Source organism: Lutra lutra, chromosome 7 (assembly GCF_902655055.1).
Source record: "Lutra lutra chromosome 7, mLutLut1.2, whole genome shotgun sequence".
In the NCBI taxonomy this organism is placed as follows: Eukaryota; Metazoa; Chordata; class Mammalia; order Carnivora; family Mustelidae; genus Lutra; species Lutra lutra.
Genome location: NC_062284.1, coordinates 49,910,092 through 49,929,721, shown reverse-complemented (window position 1 = coordinate 49,929,721; position 19,630 = coordinate 49,910,092). Strand labels below are relative to the sequence as shown.

At 43.5% G+C, this 19,630-nt stretch overlaps 2 pseudogenes; both read right to left on the bottom strand.

Moving 5' to 3' along the window:
* Window positions 1–13,964: 13,964 nt before the first annotated feature.
* Window positions 13,965–14,665, bottom strand: LOC125104393 (Y-box-binding protein 1-like; annotated as a pseudogene).
* A 1,762-nt stretch (window positions 14,666–16,427) lies between these two features.
* Window positions 16,428–18,397, bottom strand: LOC125104392 (forkhead box protein K2-like; annotated as a pseudogene).
* Between the last annotated feature and the right edge of the window lie 1,233 nt (window positions 18,398–19,630).

Sequence of the window (19,630 nt, the reverse complement as noted above, 5' to 3'; positions counted from 1 at the left end):
AAACACTATCAAGAGATTTGTAGAGAACTACTTCCTCTTGGGAGTTCTACCCTGAGACATTTCCCTTGTGAGAACTACAGTCCCCAAGATCCTCATTATTATTATTACTATTTTTAAAGATAGGTGTTATATTTTCTTTCTTCCTTCCTTCCTTTTTTTTTTTTTTAAGATTTTATTCATTCATTTAACAGAGAAAGACACAGCAAGAGAGGGAACACAAGCAGGGGGAGCTGGAGAAGGAGAAGCAGGCTTCCCACTGAGCAGGGAGCCAGATGCAGGGCTCAATCCCAGGACCCTGGGATCATGACCGGAGTCGAAGGCAGATGCTTAACAACTGAGCCACCCAGGTGCCCCTTATTTTTTTGTTTTGACAGCAAGCAGGAATCACTTCTACATTTAGAAAGTGAACTGTGAGGAACAACAAGATCTGTTTGGGTGACCTCTAATTTCTGTGATTCCTTTCTTTGAAGTGTTAGGATCCTGGGGTCCAGCCCACATTGGGTTCCCTGATCAGCGGGGAGTCTGCTTCTCCCTCTCCCTCTGCCTCTCTCCCCAGCTTGTATTCACTTGTTCTCTCTTTCAAATAAGTAAATAAAATCTTAAAAAAAAAAAAAAGTCTTGTGTTCTTTGGCCACATGGTAATGCTGGGGTGGAGAAGGTTTTTTGCCATCTCTGCTCCAGTGCCATGGGGAGGTTCCCTCCACTTGCATACCACCTGTTAGCAAGCAGGTGTAGAAGAAGAAGTCTTTCTCCTCTCACCTTTATGGCCGGGCCACCACAGCCTGGGCTGCTTATTGCCACAGCTCCCCAGTGACCAATTCTTTTGGTGAACGCATGTAAGTGTAACCCTCGTCCAACATGACTGAATTTGAAGTGTCTCCACTCTCAGCCCCACACTGTTCCTAGAAACTTCCTTTCTCCCCATTCTGAATACAGCCCAGATGGTGGTGTTAGGACTTTGCATCTCTTTCATCCAAAGTTTATTCTCCTTTTCATTCTGGCATGACTAATATCTCCTTTGGGAGAACAAAGCTTTATCACATAAAACATAAAATTGTATATTATGTATAATGTATCTGACGAGGTCGTTTCAAGCCAAAATCCCTTAATGATTACCTAGCATTCATTATCTTAACTTCACTTCTTAAATTAGGTGCATTAGGATTTCTGCTCCTCTTCCTTTTCCATAAAATCTTGGTTTTCAAGATCGGTGACAATAAATACATAGATATTTATTTGGGGCAAAAAACTGGTTAGGCATACTACACCCTCAAGAAGTTTATATTATGGTGGGAAGGATATATCAACTGTAGGTTAACGTGAGACCACACAAAAGGTTGTATTTAAGTTTACTGGATGGTTCAAGTGGGGCCAGGAGAGTTTCACTGGGCGGGTAACACTTAACACTGCTCCTTGAAAGAGGAGTATGCATTAGAGGGTTGTTTCAGCCGAGGAAGAAGTTTGAGCAAAGGGTGGAGACCTGAAGCAGCCGCGCATGAGTGGGAAAAGAAAAGTGATGAACACCTGCAGCGCAGGCTGTAAATAGAGTTCAAGTGAGAGATGGTTGGGATCCTACATGATGGAATAGTCTGGCCCTCCTTTGTAGGGGCTGGGCAGCCATTGATGGCTTCAAATAGGAGCTCGTCATGGTCAAGTTGAACTTGTAGGATGATGACCACTCTGGCATCTGTTTAAAGAGTCCGTTGGAAGAGGGATAGACCATGGTGGACAACACTGATATTCTGCCCAGAACCCTTCTTATCTCTTGCCGCTGTTTCTGTGAGCCCCCTCCCATAGATATGCTCAGATCTCAGTGCTCAGCAGCTGTTCACTCTTCTTGAGGTAGTGGTGGGAGGAACCTCTTTGCCTGTAGAGGCAGCAAGCCAAAAAGGTCTGAGTCTAATTGGGAGGCCCTGGTCAGTGCCAGCAGGGAGAGAGATGCTTTGCATATCTGTAGACAGAGAAAACACACAGAGATTCAAATACAAGCTCCAAATTGGGAGCCACCAAGACAGATGCTCCAAATTGCAGGGGTGTATTTGCAATCAAGATGCTTCTCTTCTTGCTTTCTCCTCCTTCTGCCTCTCCTCACCCCTCAATTCAGCAGAGATCTAGATGGACAGTAGCATGGCTTTATTTGGTAATGGTTAGTCATATTTTGATCAGTATTTGGAAAGAAACCCAATTTCTAGTAGAGGGACAGAGCCTCATAAGGAATTTTGCTGCTAGCCAAGTTTTACATGATGCCAATTGTAAGAGGAGATAATTGAAAAGGATTAGATGCTTTTAAAGCCTTCTTTTAGGGGAGCATGGGTGTCTCAGTTAGTTAAACACCTGACTCTTGGTTTTGGATCAGGTCAGGATCTCAGGGTCCCGGGATCGATTGGGTTTCCCATTGAGTGGGAAGTCTGCTTCCCCTCTCTCTCTTCCCCTCCACCTCCCCTGCTCATGCCTTAGCTCTCTCTCTCTCTCCCCTAAATAAATAAATGAATCTTAAAAAAATAAAGCTTTCTTTTGATTCTAAATTTCTATGGGTTTGGTAGGGAAAATCACTATTAACCGTTTGGGGGTATATGTGAGAATAAGTATGTAAGTAAAATATCATTGCTTTATGGTGCCATAAGATGACAGTATTATATCTACTAGCTAGGTGCTATATTTCACTCACATGCAGTAAGTAGAAAATAATTCTTCCAGAGTGTTGACAAGAAATACAAATTGCCTTTAACTTTTTCTTTTGCTTCCAGCTTGTTTATTTTCATCTTTATCCCAGCTGTATGAAGTTTATTTCAATTTTCTCATCACTGACACTAACAATTTGTTCTCCCTCTTCTACCAGTATTTACCAGACATGGGAAAGATGCACAAACATGCTGTTCAGATGAATTCAAGTAAGGTGAGGAGGCAGCAACCCCGACACTTCGGCTATCTGTCTATTGCTGCACAAAAGTCGGCTGTTGTTCAAGAGACTGAATTCAGTGTACACAAGGAATTTTAATGCATACTTCTGACGTCAAGGAAAGCCTGTAGTCAATCTGGACTCAGCAGTAGCTTCAAAAGTCTTGATTCCATAGGCCATCCACGAGGGAAGATGATTCTGAATCTGCATGACAAAATGAGCAGTGAAGATTCAAAATCCCGGTCAGAGAGGAGATTTCAGAAACAAAACTGGGTTCATGCTAGGGATCAATGTATAGCTTTATTTTTCCCCCCTTATACGTTGATCTTGAGTGTAGTGCAATTCTCTATCAACATTTATTTATTTATTTTTAAGATTTTATTTATTTATTTGACAGAGAGAGAGATCACAAGTAGGCAGAGAGGCAGGCAGAGAGAGAGGGTGAAGCAGGTTCCCTGCTGAGCGGAGAGCTTGACTCATGACCTGAGCTGAAGGCACCCCTCAACACTGATTTAAATAAAATTTCAAAATAATAGCTTTATTGAGGTTAATTCAAACACACTTCACCCTGGGGCATCTGGCTGGCTCATTCAGTGCAGCATGCCACTCTTGATATCGGGGATGTAAGTTTGAACCCCATGTTGAGTGTAGAGATTACCTAAAAATAAAATCTTTAAAAAAGGGACCCCTGGGTGGCTCAGTGGGTTAGGTCTCTGCCTTTGGCTCAGGTCATGGTCTCAGGGTCCTGGGATTGAGGCCCCCATCAGGCTCTCTGCTCAGCAGAGATCCTGCTTCCCCACCCTCCTCTCTGCCTGCCTCTCTGCCTACTTGTGATCTCTTTCTCTGTCAAATAAGTAAATAAAATTTTTTTTAAAAAAATCTTAAAAAAAAATACATCCCAACCTCTGGTAACCATAATCTACTTTCTGTCTCTATGGATTTGCCTATTATGAACACTTCATAAAAATGGATCATGTAATATGTGGCCTTTTGTGTCTATCTTCTTTTAGTTAATATAATGTTTTCAAACTTCATCCATGTTGTAGTACAGATCAGAATTTCCTTCCTTTTTGTGGCTGACTGCTATTCCATTTTTTATGGGTATAATGTATTTTGTTTATCCATTTATCAGTTGGACGTTTTGGTTTTTATACTATTTGGCTGTTTAAATAATGCTGCTGTGACCATTCGTGTACACATTTTTGTGTGCACATATGGTTTTATTATTTTTTTATTTTTGGAATGTATGTAGGAGTGAAATTCCGGGTCATATGCTCTATGTTGAACATTTGGAGGAACTGCCAGACTTCTCAGTGGCGCTGCACCATTTCATATTCCCACCGACAATGTATTAGGGTTCCAATTTCTCCACATCTTCAACAACACTTGTTATTGTCCATCTTTTTAAAAATTTTTAAGATTTTTCTTATTTTTTAAAAGATTTTATTTATTTGAGAGAGATACAGGGAGAGAGACAGAGAACATGAGCTGGGATAGGGGCAGAGGGAGAAACAGACTTCCTGCTGAGCAAGAAGCCTGAGGTGGGGCTCCTTCTCAGGACCCTGAGATCATGACTTGAAATGAAATTAAGAGCCAGTTGCTTAACTGACTCCACCACTCAGGCACCCCATCTATCTTTTTTTTTATTGTAGCTGCCTTTGATAGTAAATGGTATTAATGAGAAATCAATAGGTATGGAAAAATATTTATCAGATCACAGGAAATTTTTTTTTTTTTAAAGATTTTGTTTATTTATTTGACAGAGATCACAAGTAGGCAGATGGTCAGGCAGAGAGAGAGGGAGGGAAGAGGCTCCCCACTGAGCAGAGAGCCTGATGGGGGGCTCCATCGGAGGACCCAGTGATCATGATCTGAGCCAAGGCAGAGGCTTTAACCCGCTGGGCCACCCAGGTGCCCCCAAGACACTGCTTTTAAGGGATGCCTCAACCGCTTCTGTGGGAGCTGAAAGGCAGGGGTCAAGGAGGGAGCCCTCTCTGGCCTTTTGCATACAGATAGGTCTCTCCTCCCTCCCCACCCAGGGAGGGCATGGGCCTTCTGCCAGCTCCAGGGGCTCAGGCACCCGGGGTGCGGTGCCTGGCTGGGGGTGTCCTGCAGCAGATGTGGGGAGTGTTCCTTCTTTATGTTTCCCTACAGTGGGAGGTAAATGTGAACTCGCTAGCAAACACTGCAGGCACTTCTCAAAATAGTTATCTTATAGCTAAATGACGGAAACTTTTGGTCTTTGTAACGAGAGAGTCTTTTCTGGTACGCATTTCCTGACGTGGTGCTAATTGTCCCCTCGTTACCACCACCACCCCTCCCACCACGGCGGCCGCTCTGCCCCTCTACTCCTGCTGCTACTTCACCACCACTTCTTTGTCTCTAAGGAGCTTCTCCAGCAGTGGCCGTGTCCTCCTTGAAAATAACGACGGGGCTTCGGGGAGTGCTGCCCTGGTCAGGGTCTGTGTCTTCTCGCGGGCTCTGTGGGGCAAGGGGTAGAGCAGCCCACCAGGTGACAGCGAGGGAAGTAGGTGGACTGCACACGTGCCAGACATCGGGGTCCCCCGGGCTGTGCTGGCACTGCCCCCGTGCTGCTGTCTTACCATGTTGGAGATGGCTGGGGGAGGAGAGGTGGTTTTTCTTCATTCCTTAGTCTCTCTGATGCATCCAGTTACCTCCTCCTGATGGACCTGTGGGTGTCTGCCTCTGACCTGCGTGCTGTGACAGACAGGTGGCTCTGGGGCATCTTGGCTGTAGCTAAATTCAGAGGCCACCGTGGCATGAGAAGTTGTATTTCCTGAGGTTGTTCCGACTGTGATTTAAGACTGGGGACTTGGGGAGCAGACTGCCTGAACTTGAATATGCTTCTTTCTAGCTGCGTGGTTTTGAGCAAGTCACTTTCTCTGTTTTAGTTTCCTCATCTATAAGATGAGAATAATAATAGTACCTCGCCTAATGGGTTATTGTGAGTTATAACTATGTATATATATCTCTGCCTCTATCTATCTGCCTACCTACCTCTATAACATGTAACTCAGAACACTGCTGGCAGTAATAAGCTTATTTAAGTGTTAGCTATTTCACTTCTAATCTTGAACTTTTACTAAATATTAAATGGCAGGGGTTCTGGGACTGGAAATCAGTATTTCTCTGTTCTCTGGTTTGTGGAAGGTGAAATCCTGGCAACAGACTATTTGTATCTTGGAGATCTAAGGCTGCAAGATGGAGTTTGTATATGGGATAAGTTCTTTGCGCAGGAGAGACCACTGTGGTGATACTCATTCTTTTTAGGGTGACCCTGAACTTTGGAAATCCAAATCAAAATGCTTCAAAATGAGGTGTAAAGTATTCGGATTAATTTTGTAAGGATATCTTTATTATGTGCATTCCTGAGAAATTAACACGATTCTAACATATTTCATTTATTTAATTTTATTTAATATATTTTATTTTAGGAGCTTATAAGGAAAGGTAGAAATGAGGTGTAGGGCTTTGAACTTGGGAGCAGGGACATAATCACCCATAGAAGATGGGGGGAAAAGGCAATTCAAGGTGAGGAAGGAGAGCTAGGAGGGGATTCCTATTGAAATGGTCCGTAGACAAAAGGATGAGACTGATACAAAGTGAAGGTCAAGCAAAGCTTTATTTCACGCCAAGCATCTAGAATCAAACTGACCAGCCAGGGCCATCTCTTGCAAAGAGGCGACCCCCCGCCTCACAGATTAACTTTTATAGAGTAAAGGCCATGTGGTTGAGCCTGGCTACACACAGGTGGCCAATTGAATTACATTCTATCCCATAGTAGTTATTTGAACTAGCCTATCACCCTGGTCAGAATTGGTGCCCAAAAGGCAGGGCCCACATTCTTGGGTGGTTAGGGAGGTGCTTTCCTGATTGGATGTCTCCACCTGGCCTAACATGTCCTTGGTGGGTAGGGAGGTAATACGTGCGCTTTCCCTTGATTGGACGTTTCCATCTGGCCGGACACGTCCTTGAATCTGGACTCCGTTATCGGGGGCTATTTGGCCATATTTCACCAATTCTGTTTCTAAGCGCTTTCCTCTTGGGGGAAGGGGCAGGTTCAATCTAAGTTTACTGCATAAACAACAAAATGGCTCATTCTGGCTAAGTAGGCCCTTACACCTATAACAAGGCATTCTCATTAGGCATTAAGAACTGTAAAAATCAGGACACCTGGGTGGCTCAGTCGTTAAGCATCTGCCTTTGGCTCAGGTCATGATCCCCAGGGTCATGGGATCGAACCCCGCACTGAGCTCCCTGCTCTATGCAGGAAGCCTGCTTCTCCCTCTCCCAGTCCCCCTGCTTGTGTTCCCTCTCTGTGTCTTTCTCTGTCAAATAAATAAAAATCTTAAAAAAAAAAGAACTGTAAAAATCTGGGCACACCCACAAACACACACATGAACTGTAAAAATCTGAAGGCAATTTTAAAATGTTCCTTTCCTGCTTTGTAATTCCCTGTATATTGTCTTCAAATCTTCAGTGAAATTGGTTAAACATTATAGCCTACTGTCAGCTAGGTTTAAAAATAGATGATTGTTGTTGTGGCTTTGTCCTCACACAAGCTAAGGCTGACCAGAGCTTTGAAACTCAAATTGTAGGTTATTTGAATATGAAAAGTGAGGGCTGTTCCACGTTAATATGATAATCAGCCATATATTGCACAATCTGGAATCAAAGACTGAACAAAATTCTCTTTGGGTGAAGTAAGGGTGAGTTTTCATTCTGATTTCTAAAATGAAATTTGAGATGGAATTTGGAAGTACACAATCCTATTGGAAAGCAATCTAACATTACAAATCAAGGTCATTAAAATGGTCACATTTCTTTTACCTGATAATTCTGTTGGGTCCATGGTCAAAGGAGTGAGACTGATACAAAGCGAAGGTCAAGCAAAGTTTTATTTTGCGCCAAGCATCGAGAATCAAACTGACCAACCAGGGACGTCTCTTGCGAAGAGCCGACCCCTCTCTTCTTTACAGACTAGCTTTTATAGAGCAAAGGCCATGTGGTTGGGCCTGGCCACACACAGGTGGCCAGTAAGATTGTAATACACAGAGAAAGCTCCACAGTCATGCTAGGTCCCACAAGGGTGGCCAATTGAATTACAATTCACCCCATAGTAGCTATTTGAACTAGCCTATCACCTTGGTCAGAATTGGTGCCCAAAAGGCGCCCAAAAGGTGGGGCCCACACTCCTTGGTAGCTAGGGAGACAGTATGCATGCTCTACTGATTAGATGTCTCCACCTGACCCGACTCATCCCTGCATTTGGAGCGTTTTCTCCACCTGACCTGACCTGCCCTTGTATTTGGGCTTTGTTACCTGGGACTGGTTTCCTGGACTTGCTTTTAAGTAAGTTTCCCTGGTGGCGGGGGGGACAGGGTCAATTTAAGTTTTACTGCATAAACAACAAAATGGCTGTTCAATCGGGGTGGGGCTGCTCTGGCTGAATAGGCCCTTACAATTCCATTTTTTAGTTCTGACTTAAAGAAAGGCAGACCTAGGGCAATAGTTAGGCATCCAACTCTCGGTTTTGGCTTGGGTCGTGATCTGGGCATCATGGGATTGAGCCCCTTGTCAGGTTCTGCACTCAGCACGGAGTCTGCTTGGGACTCTCTCTCCCTCTGCCCCCTCTCCTTCTCTCACATGCTCTCTCTCTCAAATAAATAAATGAATTTAAAAAAAAAAAGGCAAGTCAGAAAGGAGTGTTTATATAACAGTATTATTTATGAGGGCAAAATAAGGGCAACAATCTTAAGTTATAATGGAGGGAATATTTTAAAGCTGTATTAGTTTATATGGCTATATGACAAATTACCACAGCACCCATATATTTCTTTGTAGTTCTTTAGGTCAGAGGTATAGGCAGTCTCAGCTGGTTCTGTGCTTAGGTTATCACAAGACCAAAGTCAAGGTATTGGCTGGCTGAGTTCTCATCTGGAGCTCTGTTTATTTGTTATTGCCAGGATTCTGTTCTTTGCACCTGTGGGACTGAGATCCCTGTTTCCTTGCTGTTTGTTCCCTGGGGGCCTCTTCAGCTCCCCAAGTTCCCCTATTCCTTCTCATGTGATCCCATTCACCTTCAAAACAGCGATAACTCTTCAAGTCCTTCTGAGGCTTAGAATCTTCTGGCTTTACCTTCTGTCTTCTTCCTCTGCCACCAAAGTTCATGCATGGTTAAGGTCTCATCTGCTTAGGTTAGACCCACCTAGAAGCCTCTCCTTTTTAAGATCAGCTGTGCCTCATAACACAACATGATCCTTGGAGTGACATTTCATCATATTCAAGTTTCTGGGCATTAGAGTGTGGAATCTTGGAGCCATTCTTTGAAATTCTACCCGCCATACAGCAAATAAAAGACATTCATAAGACTGTACAAAAACTCTGGGGTGCCTTGGTGGCTTGGTCAGTTGGGCATCTGCCTTCAGGGCAGGTTAGTATCCCAGGGTCCTGAGATAGAGCCTTGCCTTGGGCTCCCTGCTCGGCGGAGAGTCTGCTTCTCCTTCTCCCTCTGCCACTCTCTTGCTCTATCTCTTAAATAAATAAATAAAACCTTCAAAAGAAAAGATTTTATAAAAACTCTGAGTTGCTAATGATATAGTATTAAATCAAGAAGACTAAGGTATATAATTGAATATGTAGAATAATTATAGCTTTGTAAAAATCTTTAGGAACAGAAAAATAATGGGAAGAATTTAATACTCCCTCTCCACTGTGTTTCCCTTACTCAAAGTCTTCGTATATATAGATTTTCTTCTTTCTCTGTGATATATATACATATATATCACAAATATATCCCAAAAGCAGACACTGAGGCATGTGCTTGAGTACAACTGGTTACTTGAGAGGCAATCCCAGGAAAACACCAGTGGGAGAGTGGGAAAGTGAGACAAGAAGGGGAAGGAAACCATTAAGTGTACATTATCATACTATATACCACTAGAAGAATGAGGAAATTGTGTATTTACCACTATATTAGTTATCTATGTTGCATAATAAATTACTCCAAACATGGCGGCTGTACATTTATCCAGCTAACAAATATTTTCTTATCTCATAGCTTCTGTAGGCCAGGATTTGAGAGCAGCTTAGCTGGGTGGTTTTGGTTCGGGGTCTTTCATGAGGTTTTAGACAGGGTGTAATCACCTCAAGTATTGCCCAGGCAGGAGGATGCACCTCCAGGATGTAACAGCTCCAGTTACACAGCTGTTGGGAAGAGGCCTCAGTTTCTCATCACATGGATCTCTCCACAGTGTCTTTATGACATGGTAGCAGGCTTTCCCTAGAGAAAGTAATCTGGGGAAAGTAAGAGGTAGAGGGAGAGAGAGAGGGAGAGATTTTTGAAAATCTAATCTTTAGCGGGTGCCTGGGTGGCTCAGTCAGTTGAGCATCCAACTCTTCATTTTGGCTCAGGTCATGATCCCCTGGGTCGAGAGATCGATCCTCCCATCAGGCTCCATGCTCGGGGGAAGTCTGCTTGAAGATTCTCTCCTTCTGTCCTCCCCCCGCCCCCGAATTGCACTCTCTTTCTCTCTAAAGTAAAAAAATAAAAATCTTTAAAAAATTGTTTACTTAAGACCTTTTTTAAACAAGTGCTTGTAGTTTGTTGATAATGATTCTGCTATCAATTCTGATGTGTGTGTGGGTTTTGCACACATCACCAAGCCATTCTCAGACACCAGCTGGATGTCCCACAATTCAATGCTATTCTGACACTACGACACTATCTGCCCAGAGACAGTATTAGATTCCACAGATTGAGAGCTCAGTCCCACAACACTGCACTCTGTTTCAGATGCCAATTCTAAGTTCATGTTGGTATCTGTACTTCTGACTGGCTATCAACCAGAGGTTCCCATGTCCCCTCCTGAGGTCTGATTAATTTCCAAAAGTGGCTCACAGGACTCAGCAAATCAGTTTACTCACTAGACTGTGACTGTAATACAAAAGGATATAACTCAGAAACAGCCAGATATGAGATTCATAGGGCAAAGTATGGGCATCCCTCCTCTCTTGGAATGCACCATTCTTTTTTTTTTATTTTATTTTTAATAAACATATATTTTTATCCCCAGGGGTACAGGATTTTTTTTTCCTTCTTCTACAGGATTTTTTTTTTAAATTTTATTTTTAATAAACATATATTTTTAGGAATGCACCATTCTCCCAAATCTTTAAGGGTTCAACTGAGAAGCTCTCTGAAACTTGTCCTTTCAGATTTTTATGGAGGCTTCACTAAATAGACATGATTGATTAAATCTTTGGCCATTGGCAATGGATCCAACTTCCAGGCTATCTCCACTCCCTGGGAAGTTAGGGAGTGGGACTGAAAGTTCCAAATCTTTATTTTTATTTTTAAAAAAGATTTTATTTATTTATTTGACACAGAGAGAGGGAGAAAGCAAGGATAAGCAGGAGCAGCAGCAGGCAGGGGAGAAGCAGGCTCCCCACTGAACAAAGAGCCTGATGTGTGGCTCTATCCCAGGACTCTGGGATCATGGCCCAAGCTAAATGTAGATGCTTAACTGATGGAGCCACCCAGGTACCCAGCAACCCTTTCTTTAAAAAAAAAAAAATATATATATATATATATATATATATATATATATATTTTAATATATTTATATATATATATATATATTTTAATATATTTATATATATATATATTTTAATATATTTATATATATATATTTTAATATATTTATATATATATATATTTAAGATTTTTATTTACTTGTTAGAAAGAAGAAGAGAACACAAAAGCAGGGGGAACAGCAGGCAGAGGGAGAAGCAAACTAGCAGGGAACCTGATGTGAGACTTGAACCCAGGATTTTGGGATGATGACCTGAGCTAAAGGTAGATGCCTAACCAACTGAGCCACTCAGGCATTCCAGCCCACCAACCCTTTATTTTATTTATTTAAAAAAAATTTTTTTTAAAGATTTTATTTATTTATTTGACAGAGAGAGATCACAAGTAGGCAGAGAGGCAGGCAGAGAGAGAGAGAGGGAAGCAGGCTCCCTGCTGAGCAGAGAGCCCGATGCGGGACTCGATCCCAGGACCCTGAGATCATGACCTGAGCCGAAGGCAGCGGCCCAACCCACTGAGCCACCCAGGCGCCCTTATTTAAAATTTTTTAAAAAATTTCTTTTCAGTGTCCTAGAATTCATTGTTTATGCACCACAGCCAGTGCTAATGCCTGCCCTCCATAATACCCACCACGAGGCTCACCCTACCTCCCACCCCACTTCCCTCCAAAACCCTCAGTTTGTTTCTCAGAGTCCACATTCTCTCATGCTTTGTCTCCCCCTCCAATTTCCCCCAACTCACTCCTCCTCTCCATCTCCCTATGTCCTCTGTGCTATTCCCTATGCTCCACAAATAAGTGAAACCATATGATAATTGACGCTCTCTCTCCTTGACTTATTTCACTCAGCATAATCTCTTTTTGTTGATACAAAAGTTGGGTATTCATTCTTTCTGATGGAGGCATAATACTCCATAGTATATAACCATATCTTCTTTATCCATTTGTCTGTTGAAGGGCATCTTGGTTCTTTCCATAGTTTAGCGACTGTGGCCATTGCTGCTATGAACATTGGATTCTGATGGCCCTTCTTTTCACTACATTTGTATCTTTGGGGTAAATACCCAGTAGAGCAATTTGCAGGGTCATAGGGTAGCTCTATATTTAATTTCTTAAGGAATCTCCACACTGTTTTCCAAAGTGGCTGCAGCAACTTGCATTCCCACCAACAGTGTAAGAGGGTTCCTCTTTCTCCACATCCTCTCCAACACATGTTGTTTACTGTCTTGTTAATTTTGGCCATTCTAACTGGTGTAAGGTGGTAGCTCAATGTGGTTTTGATTTGAATCTCCCTGATGGCTAGTGATGATGAACATTTTTTCATGTGTCTGTTAGCCATTTGTATGTCTTCTTTGGAGAAGTGTCTGTTCATGTCTTCTGCCCATTTTTTGACATGATTATCTGTTTTGTCTGTGTTGAGTTTGAGGAGTTCTTTATAGATCTTGGATATCAGCCCTTTGTCTGTAGTGTCATTTGCGAATATCTTCTCCCATTCCGTGGGCTGCCTCTTTGTTTCATTGACTATTTCCTTTGCTGTGCAGAAGGTTTTGGTCTTGATGAAGTCCCAAAAGTTCATTTTCACCTTTGTTTCCTTTGCCTTTGGAGACATATCTTGAAAGAAGTTGCTGTAGCCAATGTCAAAGAGGTTACTGCCTAGTTTCTCCTTTAGGATTCTGATGGATTCCTGCCTCACATTGAGGTCTTCTATCCATTTCGAGTTTATCTTTGTATATGGTATAAAAGAATGGTCGAGTTTCATTCTTCTACACATAGCTGTCCAGTTTTCCCAGCACCATTTATTGAAGAGACTGTCTTTTTTCCACTGGATATTTTTTCCTGCTTTGCCGAAGATTATTTGACCATAAAGTTCAGGGTCCATTTCTGGGCTCTCTACTCAGTTTCACTCCACCAACCCTTTAATTACAAGGTTGATCCTGAGGTGTTTTCAAAGCCACCTCATTAACATAAAAAAAGGCACCTTTATCACTATCATTATTTTGGAAATCCTGGGGTTTTTGAAGCCCTGTGCCAGAAAAGGGGATGAAGACTAAGTATGTATTTCTTATTATAAATCACAATATTATAGTTGACTTAATAAAAAATCAAGTTATGAATTTCATTACAGATTAAAAATGATATTGTTAAAAATGTCAACTTGGCCAGGTAGGAAACAATTTAAAAACCTCTAAGGTGTAATGAGAAAAACCAGGCATAAAAAAATAAACAAACCCATGTTTGTCATTACCCAAAAGATAGGTTTTTAGTTAAAAATATTAAAAACCCCAAGCTACATAGATAATGCAGATAGTTCTAGTTATCTTGTCAATGGGCAAAAAGCAAGCATTTAAGGTTATCAGTTCCAATATTTTATGAATTTCTTCTTACTAGAATTTCATAGTTATATCTCCTGGTTAGATGACTAACCTGGATGATGGCAGAGGCAGTGAACTGACCCTTTACTCAGCCCCACCTTGCTCAGCTTCAAGAGCAGATGAATGTTCAGCTGGTGAATCAACTGCTTTTGTCTCTTTGTCATGTTGTGGTTTAGGTTTTTATATCTGTGGAGAGAATTGAGGTGGCTGCTGACCTTGGGTCTTATCTCCTCTTCATTGCTGTCCTCACAGTGCTGTCTTTTGGGAAGAGAACCCCTGAAGAATTATGGTCTATAACTCCAATTCATATTCTGCCCCACTGGTCTACCTTGCTGTCCTGTACCCAGGTTGTCAGGAGCCTCCAATACTTCCTGCACCAGAGGGTTGGAATAGTCTGGTCAAGGCCCATGGGGTCTATGCATGTAGTGAGACCCATGGTCTGAGGTGGGCCTGGCCATCAGGAGCAGTCTCCCACCCTTATTCTTTTTCTGACTCTCTATTGTTCTCATGATTCTTGTAATTGTGTGGAAGACACCTACCACATGTGTAACATCTATCATGGCTATAGTTTACTGTATGTTTACTGTCCTGCAAAGATGGAACTCCGCCAGGGCCTGGGACATTTGCTTCCTCCATATCCTTTTCTCTTCAATATCATCAAACTGCACGGTCTCTTCATCTTCACTGCAGGGTTGGATACATGTTGTATCATGTATCAGTACCTTATTCCTTTTTATTACTCAACAAAATTCCACTTTATGGACGTACCACTTTTGTTTAACCATTTGCCAATGGATAGATATTTTGGATGTTTCCACTTTTTGGATTGTATAAATAATGCTGCAATGAATATGTACAAATTTTTGTGTGGACATATGCTTTCTTTTTTCTTTGAGAGAGTGTATGAGTGGGGAAGGCAGAGGGAGAGGGAAAGAGAGAAACTTTTTAAAAATTTTACTTTATTTAAATTCAATTAATTAAGCTATATTGTAGTATTAGTTTCAGAGGTAGAGTTTAGTGATTTACCAGTTGCATACAACACCTAGTGCTCATTCCATCAAGTATCTTCCTTAATGCCCATTACCCAGTCACGCCATCCTCCGACCTGACACCCCTCCAGCAACCTTCAGTTTGTTTCCTATAGCTAAAAGTCTATTATGGTTTGTCTCCCTCTCTGATTTCATCTTATTTTATTTTTTCCTTCCCTTCCTCTATGATCTTCTGTTTTGTTTCTTTAATTTCATATATGAATGAAATAATATAATTGTTTTTCTCTGATTGACTTATCTCACTTAGCATAATACCCTCTAGTTCCATGATGCAAATGGTAAGATTTCATTTTTTTCATGGCTGAATCACATTCCATTGTATGTATGTGTGTGTGTGTGTGTGTGTGTGTATAGATATAGATTTATATAAATATAAATATATAAACATAAATTTTAAAAAGATGTATTATGCATATAATACATCTTTTTAAAATTTTATTTTAAAAATATTTTATTTATTTATTTGTCAAAGAGAGAGAGAGAGAGAGAGCATAAGCAGGGGGAGTGGCAGAGAGAGAAGCAGGCTCCCCACTGAGCAAGGAGCCCGATGCAGGGCTCAATCCCTGGGCCCTGGGATCATGACCTGAGTCAAAGACAGATGCTTAGCTGACTGAGCCACCCAGGAATCCCTAAATTTTATTTTTAAAATATTTTATTTATTAAAAAATATTTTATTTATTTATTTACTTTAGAGTGACAGAATGAGCAGAGACAAAGGGAGAGAGAGAAGCAGACTCCTTATTGAGCAATGAGTCCAATGTGGGGCTTGATCCCAGGACTGTGGGATCATGACCAGAGCCCAAGGTAGATGCTTAACTGACTGAGCCACCAAGACACCCTATACAACATCTTCATTCATCTATCGATGGACATCTGGGGTCTTTCCATAGTTTGGCCATTATGGACATTGCTGCTATAAACATTGGGGTATAGGTGCCCCTTTAGATCAGCATGCTTGTATCCTTTGGGTAAATACCTAGTAGTGCAGTTGCTGGGTCATAGGGTAGCTCTATGTTTAACTTTTTGAGGAACTGCTGTACTGTTTTCCAGAGTGGCTGTATGGGAAAGAATCTTAAGCAGGCTCCATGCTCATTGCAGAGCTTGATGTGGGGCTGGATCTCACAACCCTGAGGTCATGACCTGAGCCAAAATCAAGAACTACTGTCTCATGTACCAGTGCCAGACCCAAGGGTCCTAGGAGGGCAGCAGGGATGATCCCTGCCATGTCCCAGTAGCTCAGCTGCATAGTGACAAGCTGACCTCAGGGTAGGGCGACACTGCCAAATCCAGGCATGGGGTTGCATGGGGTTTTGTTCAGGTGTGACTTCTGTCCTTTAGGGGTTTTAAGGCCACATAGGTTTTGTGTTTTCAGTGCTGAGATGAAGTCCAACCGTCCGGCCCTCTACCCAGCAAGACAATGTGCTCCCAGTGTCGCTGAGAGGCAGTGTCTCCTTTTGGCACCACAGTGTTGATATTAAAGCAAGAAAAGCTGTGGCAGTCACTGGTTTTGGACACCTTTCTCCCTGCCAGCTCCCGGTGGCGTGTCCACACTCAGGGTGATGATGATGCTCTTGCCCTCTTCTGTCTGGACCCGCTTGAGTTCTGGCTGCTCTGTCTGGTCGCCATTCTGGTGCTTTGTAGGCAGGGAGGCCAATGCTGATACATGTGTTGCCCACATGTGCAGAGAACTCGCCACCTTGTTCACCTGGGCATGGCAGAGATTGGCACCATGTGAGTCCCATTTTGTGTGACATTTTTATTGGTAGCTGGTGCTGACCTAGAGGTGCTTGCTGCACTATAGTGACCATGTGAACAGGGGTGGTCTGTGGCATCTGAATGATGTGGCTAGCAGAGCCCAGTGTGGCATGGCTAATGGCAGGAATAGGTTCCACTTTCACTTTTACTTCTTTGTGATCTCCATTCTCTTGCAGCTCTGCCTTATGAGGGGCCAGCATGACCACCTGAGTGACCAGAGCATGGCCAGTGATAGTGCATATACTCTCTGGGGCCAGGCAGGCCATGCTGGTGATCTGGTGGGGGACATGCACCCTTTGCACAACAAGCTGCTGGCAGGTTGAGGTGACCACCAGGAATGGTGTCCCTGTGGGTGATGGGCTTGATCGTGGGTGGCAGCTGCCACTGCCCGGCAATTAAAATGGGCCGACGAGAGAGAGGTGAGCCTGGTACACTATGGGCAAGCCATGCCTTGTGATGATGGACAGTTTGGGCTGTGAGGCCCTGGACTCAGACTTCAGGGGAACCAGTGAACCTTCTGTTGACAGGCTCTCGGGGGTCTGGGCACCAAGGAGAGAGCAGACAACACTCCAGCATGATTGGGAGAGACTAGGGCACTTCTAGAGGGGAGTGGTTCCAGAGGGGTTCTAAAGCAAGGCCCGCACCTAGGCCGTCTTTTCCTAAAAGCCTGCTTTATTAAGTTGCTTTCAGAGGCAGGGTCTATCTTCCAGAATGAGCCTTTGTCTGGTTCTTCCTGGGAATGTTGTACTTGGATCAAATAAGGATCCAGTGAGAGATTGTGGTGAACTGGATTCTGCCAGCCCTTGTCTGCTGTCCTGCAGTATGGGTAATTTTTGGTGATGTGAGTATAAATTCCACTTAGAGTAAGTTTCTTCTCAGGAGCCATTGAAGTTGCTTGTACTGTGAATTGTGCACATAAGGTGGTTTGCACATAAGGACATCCTTGGGGCTGTCTGCATCAGAAGCTTCCTTTTCATTTTCGGGCTGCCAGTTGTTGGCCATTCAGTTGAGGTCAGTTGGTATCACATAACCCATTTTGTACCGGAAGACTCTGCTCCCCTGGGGGCTGGATGGGTGAGAGTTGGCAGCACTGATGGTTCCCGGGGGAGGGAAGGGGACTCATGAGGTGGGCCATGATGTCTGGAATCAAGTTGATGCTCAGGGACAAGAATGTGGGCCTGCACGAGCTTCATCCGAGACTCGGGAGCCTCCTATTTCTCCCTCTTCCCACTGGACAGGGCAGCGTACAGGATCTTGATGCTTGTGCTCGGGAATCTGAACGTGCACACGCGGGGCAGCTGCAGCGATAGCGCCCCGCGTCTCTGGAACATAGCGAACACCCGTTCTTGAAGAGGCAGTGCAGGTAGAAGTCGCCTGGCGTCGGGCCTGGCTTGGGCTGGAACGCTCTGGGCGCTGTGCCACGGCTGCCGCCGCGCGCGCATGTGCAGGGGGGTGGGGTGGGGTGTGAAGATCTCGAGGTGGCCCCCCCGAGATGAAGCTCAAGCGGCTTGTGGTCCGGTCAACTGAAGCTTGTGAGGAGTTGCGGCCGTTGGTGACGTAGCGCGTCTTCCTCAGGTAGTTCAACTCCCGGCGCTCTAGCCGCGCCATGGCCCAGCCGCCTGGCGGGGATCCGCCGCCCAAGCCCGGGCCTGCCGTGGCCCCACGGCCTCTGGGAGGCTGGCCTAGGGCTCTGGAGTGCCCAGTCGCCGCCATGGGCCTCCGAGGGCCCTGCCGCCTCAGCTTCCACCGCTGCCATGGTGCTGAGGGCCCCGGTGAGGCCGTTGGCCGGTGAGCTACAAGCCTGGGATATACTCTTCTTTTATTTATTTTTTTTTTTGAAGATTTTATTTATTATTTATTTATTTGACAAAACGGAGATCACAAGTAGGCAGAGAAGCAGGTAGAGAGAGAGAGGAGGAGGCAGGCAGCCTGACGCAGGGCTCGATCCCATGACTCTGGGATCATGACCTGAGCCGGAGGCAGAAGCTTTAACCCACTGAGCCACCCAGGCACCCCAGATATACTCCTCTTATTGCTAACTTGATCTTTTCACTTGTTACAGGTCTATGCAGATTTTCTGTTTCTACCTGAGTCAGTTTTGGTAGGTTGTGTCTTCTTAGAAATGTGTCTGTTTCATATAGGTGACATACTTTGCTGGCTGTTCATAGCATTACCTTATAATTCTCTTTTTGTGTTTAAGTTTGTAAGTAATGCTCCCATCCCAGAATTTAATCTTTTTAATGTTCTCTGTCTTTCTTCTTGATTAATCTAGCTAAAGGTTTGTCATTTTTTTTTAAATTTTGATATTTCTTTTTTTTTTAAAGATTTTATTTATTTATTTATTTATTTAAGATTTTATTTATTTATTTGACAGAGAGAGATCACAAGTAGACAGAGAGGCAGGCAGAGAGAGAGAGGGAAGCAGGCTTCTTGCTGAGCAGAGAGCCCGATGCGGGACTTGATCCTAGGACCCTGAGATCATGACCTGAGCCGAAGGCAGCAGCTTAACCCACTGAGCCACCCAGGTGCCCTATTTATTTATTTGACAGAGAGAGATCACAAGCAGGCAGAGAGGCAGGCAGAGAGAGAGAGGAGGAAGCAGGCTCCCTGCTGAGCAGAGAGCCCGATGCGGGGCTCGATCCCAGGACCCTGAGATCATGACCTGAGCCGAAGGCAGCGGCTTAACCCACTGAGCCACCCAGGCGCCCCAAGGTTTGTCATTTTTACTGATTTTTACAAAGAACCAACTTTTGATTTTGTTGGTTCATTGCTTTTGTTTTACAGTATTTCAATTATGTCTGCTCTGTTATTTCCTTCCTTATGCTTGTTTTCTCCCCCTTATGCTTGTTTTAAGTTTAGTTTGCTCTTTTTCTAGTTCCTTATGGTGGAATGTTAGGTTTTTGATTGGAGATTTTTTTTTATATATACTAAAGGTGTTTACAGATA